The 7063-nt window shown below is 38.5% G+C and overlaps 1 pseudogene; it reads right to left on the bottom strand.

The window, feature by feature from the left end:
• Window positions 1–3882: 3882 nt before the first annotated feature.
• LOC118836943 lies at window positions 3883–6601 on the bottom strand (annotated as a pseudogene).
• Window positions 6602–7063: the final 462 nt, after the last annotated feature.

The following is a 7063-nucleotide window of genomic DNA, read 5'->3' as shown; positions in this document are numbered from 1 at the left end:
TGTAACCTCAAGGAGAACAAGTTACATGTGGCTCTGGGATTGTTATTTCTAGTTAGAATGTTATATTTATAGCAAATAATGTCCAATGTCACACTAATAATTTCCTGTTCACTGATATTTGGAAACTTTATTTGCAAATCAGGCTTACTTCATGACTAGAATATTCTTTGGATAATATCTCTTCTGGTAGTTCTTATACATGTGAAAAAATCTAACCCTCTGTTAAAAAACGTAACCCTAACCCAAATCATGGTGATAAGGAAGTTAAAGAATTTGGTTCACAGTACAAGTAGTATCGTATTGATGCATCAGTAAGAAAGGAACTGGAGAAAATATCTGCTTATTTCTATAGCCCAGCTTACTAGTGTTGTCATCACTTAATCAGTATGCTTTCTGTAATAATCACAAAATTAATTTTGTTTGCTTTTTGGTGTTTCTTGCACTGAACTGCCTTTTGAAAGTCTTCCACTTGGGAGAAGATTCTAGTTAGATGGCAGAGTAGGTCAGAAAATTCTAAGTTCTCCAGATTTTCCCCACAAACTAGATAAAATATCTCCTCACAATGAACATAGAGAGGTTAGAAATAAACAGGTGTTGGGGTAGAACAACAGTCCTTCTCGCACAATCAGGGAAGATCTGAAGAAAATTCCCAGGCAGGTTTGGCTAGCCTTGGGGCTAGCTGGGTTAGGAGGTGGCCTCCCCCCAGCCACCAGAACTTTCACCTCCCAGGCAGTGAGGGCAGTTGAGTATCTGAGCCAGAGAAGGTTGAGGGAACCTCTATTAATAAGTAGCTGAAGCTGTGCTGCAGAGACGAGGCCCTGGGCGAGAAAAACCCACACACGCAGCTGAGTGTAGAAGCAGTGGGGTGGGACTGTGCTGGCTATGGCTACTTACAGGAGGGTGCAGTTCTTGGTTTTGGTTCCAGGCCAGAGGGCAGAACTGAAGGAGGATCTGAGACCAGAGGCACCATTCCCCATATCCCAGTACTAGAGGTGATTACAAAAAATAAGCTTCTACACATTAAAAAACAGTAAACAGCAAAGGAGAAAGAATCCAACCATAGACAATTACTATGAGAATAGAGAAGACCAGGGGTTGTCTTCAGAGGAGGATACTGAAGCAAAATAAGCCTCTCTTACCCAAAGAGTAACACTGAATGGTTGCCTACCCAAAAAGAATTCACAGAAGAATTTAAAAAAGACTTTAAAAATCAAATGAGAGAGAATGAGGAAAAATAAAAAATAAGAACAATCCAAGAAAAATAAGATTATGGAAAGAAAGTCAAAAAATTGGAAAAGGAGATCAAAATCTTAAGGAAGAAAATGATTCCTTGAAAATTAGAATTGGGCAAGGGGAAGCCAGTGAAGTTATGAGACCAAGAAATAATAAAACAAAATATAAAGAACGAAAAAATAGAAGAGAATGTGAAACGTCTCATAAAAAAACTGATCTGGAGAACAGATCAAGAAGAGAAAACAGGAATAATCAGATTACCTGAAAGCTATGATAAAAAAGAATGATACAATAATACAAGAAATAATTAAAGAAAATTGTTCTGAAGTATTAGAAGAGGAGGGGAAAGTAAAAATAGGAAAAAATCCACCAAGCATCAGCTGTAAGAGATCCTCCAAGGAAAACCTACGGGAATATCATAGTCAAATTCTGAAACTCCCAGCTCAAGGATAAAATATTGTGAGCAAGAAGAAAGTCTTCCACTCCTATATGGCCTGGAGATGTGCAACAGTGAAATAAGATGCTGAGCAAAACAGTGTTTCTATTGCTGGCAGAATTTTTAGCAGAGAATGGATTCATTCATTCATCCATCCGTTAATTCATTCAACAAAACATGTTGAGTGTCCAATATACGCAGAGTTCTCTGCTAGATAGGAAGATAAAGGGGTCCCTTCACTCAGTCTGATAAGAATGTTGTATAGTGCCAGGTAAATTAATTAGGAGAAAGTAAAATAATTAAAATGATTGGCATATTGATGTAATGATAGACTCTGATAAACGTACTGATATACTGAGAAGTAGAATTGTCCATCAGTAATTCAAGAATAATTCATTATATCAATATATTTATCAGAATTCATCATTACATCAATGGGAAAAAGATTTCCAAATTCATTAAAAGTGAAAGAAAAAACTCCAACATTTTTGGATGAATATTTTATACTATGATGCCAAGCTCTTAGATATTCTCCTGAACTTCTGACACTAATTTTGGTGTAGCCTTGAAAAATGAGTTTTGTCAGTAAAAATAATCTTTTTCTAATCTTCAGTATTTCAGTCTTTATATTGTCTTGCCCATGACAAATGTTTTTTCTTCATAGTGTAACTCCCTACAAGATCATTTTCCAAAATTTCTCTCTGATTGGCAGGACAGATCCCCAGAAAGCAATTGTTGTGCCAATTAGGGTTCTAGTAAGAATTCTGAGAGTCTAGAATTTCTGACAAGTTCCCATTGGTTTGCTTACCATTGGATTATCAACCAGACTTAATTAACTTTTAGAAGTGTTGTTTACCAAGTGAATATAGCAAGGAGAATTGTTAGCAAAAATAATCCCTCAAACCAGGAGCTTACTCTCCCCTTTCATTCACAAGGTCCATGTTCTAAGGTACAAAGGTACCAAGTCATATGTATTAGAAACTCACATAGAAAAGGAGTACCTGGATACTAGAAGTTCTTTTCTCCCTTCATGGAGTACTTATGAAATTCTCCTTAGGTATACTTCTCAAGTGAGCTCTGAGGGTTCATGTCCTTGTAGAGGTCTGAAACTGCTTTTCTTTAGCATGTCTAAATGCTCCTCAGTATATCTGTCCACACCCAATATGGATGAAGCTATTAGCCTCTTCTACTCGGAATGCTGCTACAATTTCATCTGGGCACTGCTAACAACACTGGAAGACCATTGGTCTGACATTACAAGGTTATAACCTATTTGATTATATTTCTGCAAACTAGTACTTAATTATCTTTTCTTGGGAGACCTTCAATTAACTTTTGGTATATCTCTCTTTACTCCCAAATCAGTCCATTTTCTCTTACTAGTCCAGAATCTCTAGCAAAATGGCTAATGGGGAGAGAGAAGAGAAAAGGAGCTGCTCTCTCCTTTGCCACCATAACAATTCCCTTTCAGGCATGTGGAATAGTTAGTTCCCAGATTTGGCATCCTCTTTCATTTGACTCTGAAATAGGTTGACACATATATAATATATATGCGTATGAGATAAGACAACATTTAATCAGTCACAAGATATTTCCTGTGTGGCTTTTCCTGTCTCTATCCAATGAACTAAATACCTTGCGATCCTTTCAACCTGCTTAAGGTCTTACTTATACATAATCTGCTTTTGTCTTTTTTTAATTGATTAATTTGAGATATTTGAGCCTTCTGTGATTAATTGTGGTGGAGTTCACCTACCCTTTATAATAACAAAGATTAGCAGTTCTTTTTACTTGTCTTCTCAATGTTTTTCTAACTTGAAGCATATTTCATGATGTAACGGAATCATTAGCAACCCCTCAGCTTCCAGTTTCCTTTTCTTTTTTTCTGAGGATTAATTAGGTTAATTTTTTATATTTGGAAAAAATTAGTTTCATAAATGAGTTACAATATTACATCATAAACTCAGACAACTCCTAGACAAAAGGGTTAACTCCCACATTTACCACTTATCTGCAAAAAAGTTTATATGAAAGATCCTTTCAGTCAAAACCAACACAGTCTCTCCTTGAAGTATCATTCTTGTTTTTCCAAGACCTCTGGACTGCATGTTTGTTTTGAAACGTCCTCAGAAGGCTCTGTCAATGATTACCTGATAGGATAAAACCTCCAAAGTTTATTCACTAGCAGAGGAAATGAGTATGGAGGGGAGTGATTAAAACTTCATTTTTTCCTTGTGGCTTATTTTCTCCTCCTTCTCTTTCTTGTCTTCCTTGGAAACCTCCCTGACCTCCAAAGTTTCCTTGGCTTTGTCACCAAAGACCCCTTGGCCTCCTCTAAGACCTCCTTGGCCACCAAAGCCTCCACAACTGCTGCCACCATGACCACCACTGTGGCCTCCAAAACCACTGAACTGGGTCCAGTTCAGAGTTACTTTGTTTCCATCAATCTGTCTTTCATGGTCTCTTTCCCAGCTCTAGCCTCTTCTGATGAGTTGAAGTCCACAAAATTTAACCCTTTAGCTGGCCCTGTCTCCTTCACTGTGATTGCCCTGGCACCAACAGAGCCATGAAATGAATATTTCAATGTTTCTTCTGTTGTGTCTTTGAACAGACTTATCATGAAAAAGTTTCTTAGGACTGACTCATTGGTACTGCTTTAGTTATCTTATGTCTTTTGAGCTCCAGGAATGTTACTCTGCCTTCAATTTCTATATCGTTACGAGAATTCAGAGCTTCTTTTGAATCTCTCACAGAGGCAAATTCAAAGAATGTTCACTCCTTAGATTGGCCTTCATTGTTCTGGGGTAAGCTGATCGACCCACCTTCTCAAATACTTCCTTCAGATTTTCCTCAGTGGTGCTGTAGGTGAAATTATTCAGCACCAGTGTCTTTGAGCCTGCCAGCTTGTTGTCATTCCCAATCCAGGAATTATTTTTCCCACCTCTCAAATTCTCTTTTCCTTAACTTTTCTCTCTGGTGTAGTCTAGAACAAGTGCCCGGCCATCACTCTTGGCTCCCTGTTTCTCCTGCAAGGCCTTGTCCGTGTCTGCTTCTGTCTTAAATTCAAAGTAAGCGATTACTTTGGGTGTCTCATCCTTGGTGCAGACCAGTCTAATCTCAGTAGCATCTTCAAACTCTTCCTTGAGTTCCTCCTGTATTATCTTATAAGGCAGACTCTTGATGAAGAGAATCCTTTTATCTTAATATTTTTTGTTTTCTTTTGTTTTGTCTAGTTTCATTTCAGAGCCAAGGACTTTGGAGTCACCGAGTTCCAGAGCTTTTTCTAGGCCTTCAGCCAAACTTCCTGGAGGTGCTGATGTGGATGTCCACAACCTTGAGATTCTTTTCTGAAAAGAAGTCTATGATGCTAGTTTTTAGCTCAGAAGTGGTTTTGTTGGAGTTTAGGTTACCATCAAAGAGATTGTAATTTGTAGACACTTCATTTCCAATTTTTTTCTTGGCATTGGGGGTTTTCTGTTTGCTCATTTTCTTTTTCCTCTTTTCTGGTTTTTCTTAGACAGGTACTTCCTCTTCTTCTTCCTCCTCCTCCTCTTTCTCCTCTTTATCTGTATCTTCCTTCTACTCCTCTAATTCCTTGGCTTTCCTAGCTTTCCTCGAGGCAGCTTTCTCAGAAACAGCCTTTCCTTTGGTAGGTATGGTATCCATAGCTTCTCTTTCAGAGTCATCCTCATCAGTATCTTTCTCTTCATCCTCTTCCTTTTCATCCTCAGGATCTTGTTTAGCTGGAGCTGCTCCCTCAGGATCCCCAGGCCAATGCCACCCATCTCTTTTAACTATTTAGGAGACACCCTGTTTTCCAGAACGAAGACCCAGCAAACAAGCTGTGCCTTGAGCTTGGCAGAAAAACAATCCTTTGTACCCACCTTCTGGATGAATTCTGCTGCAAACAAAATCATGGACTTGTTTCATACCAGCCTCAGGAGGTACCTGAGTTTGGACAAGCACCTGCAGGAACCATGCTGTGGTCATTAAGCCCTGCTATGAATCAAACTTGCCTCATTGTTCTTGTTAACCCCTCATTACTATGGCTACAGCTGACTACTTGTTTCTTAGTCTAGCCACTGCTATATGTATCAAGGCTCATCCTTAATGCTTTGAGTCTCATTGTTACTAGAGCAGACCCTTGGACATGTGTCTATTTTCCTTCCTCTAACGGAATAAAGAAATTTTTATTTTTGCTTGCACCCACTGTTAGCTCTTTGGCTTTATTTTATTTTTCAGAGTTAACAGTTTTTGTTATAATCTCTGTGAGCTCTTTGGTATTTTCAAATTTAACACGAGTTGCATGATTTCTGTGGCTCTTTGGTCATTTATTTGTCAGAGCTCGCAGTTGGGGTATTACCTCTATGAACTCCTTGGTACTTTTCAGAGTTAATGGCAGCTGCATTGCCTCTGTGACTCTTTGGTCATTTATTTTCAGTCTAACAGTATCTTTGGGTGGCTCAAATTCATCCTCCTCATCTTCACTGTCTTCTTTTTCAGATTCACTGTCCTTTTTCTTGGCATTCTTCCTATTTTTGTCCCTTTGGTTGGGAGGGCTATTACTTTAGCTTGGCTGCCTGCTGCTTTAGCTGGACTGGCTCCCTTCTTGCCTCATATGATGACCATTTTGGTTAGGGTAGCTATAAAGAAGCTTTGTTGGCAGGGGCCATGGCTGCCTTCTTACCAGGAGTCATGACTGCTTTCTTGGCGGGTATGATGGCAACAACAGCATTTTTGATTGGTGGTATCTTTTTATACTAGTATAGTCACAGGCTTTTTGCCCTTCAGAGGGATCATAACTTCTTATCCACTGCTTTCTTCTTCATCTTCTGACATGTTCTCATCCTTACTTCCTTCTATTTCCTTTGGAGGAGGAATGATTTTCTTTGACTCACCTTGAATTTTAGAAGTCTTCCTGAGCTTCATCATGGTGGTGGTGCATGACTAAGGATTCAAAGGTACAGATGTGCTGGTAGAGATGCAGGCAACATTGATGGCAGTGAAGAGCACAGAGAGGAGTCCATCCCCAAGCTTCCCTTTGCTAATGGGGACAGAGATGAAAAACTCTAAATTTTTTTTACTGCAATAATTTGTCAGTTCTTATTTTTTGTTTTTATTTTTGACCACAATTTCTTCTGAATTATAGTATGAATGATTTATTTCATTGTGGGTCTCATGACTGTTGGAATGTTTGACTTGATCATACTAACAGCTGCTGTAATATCTCTAACAGTCATTGAGGTGTGCTCTTTAAGAGCTACAACTTTTTTTCCCCACATTTCCTTAGAGTGCTATGTATTCTTTAAAAACTCACAAAATTAAAAGTATAAAAAAGAGAGAGGAAAAAATGTGTAGGGCATGAAATCCATCATTCAATTGATATTAAATGTA

The sequence above is a fragment of the Trichosurus vulpecula genome, chromosome 2 (genome assembly GCF_011100635.1).
Source record: "Trichosurus vulpecula isolate mTriVul1 chromosome 2, mTriVul1.pri, whole genome shotgun sequence".
NCBI lineage: Eukaryota > Metazoa > Chordata > Mammalia > Diprotodontia > Phalangeridae > Trichosurus > Trichosurus vulpecula.
This window is presented reverse-complemented; position numbering and strand designations above follow the sequence as displayed.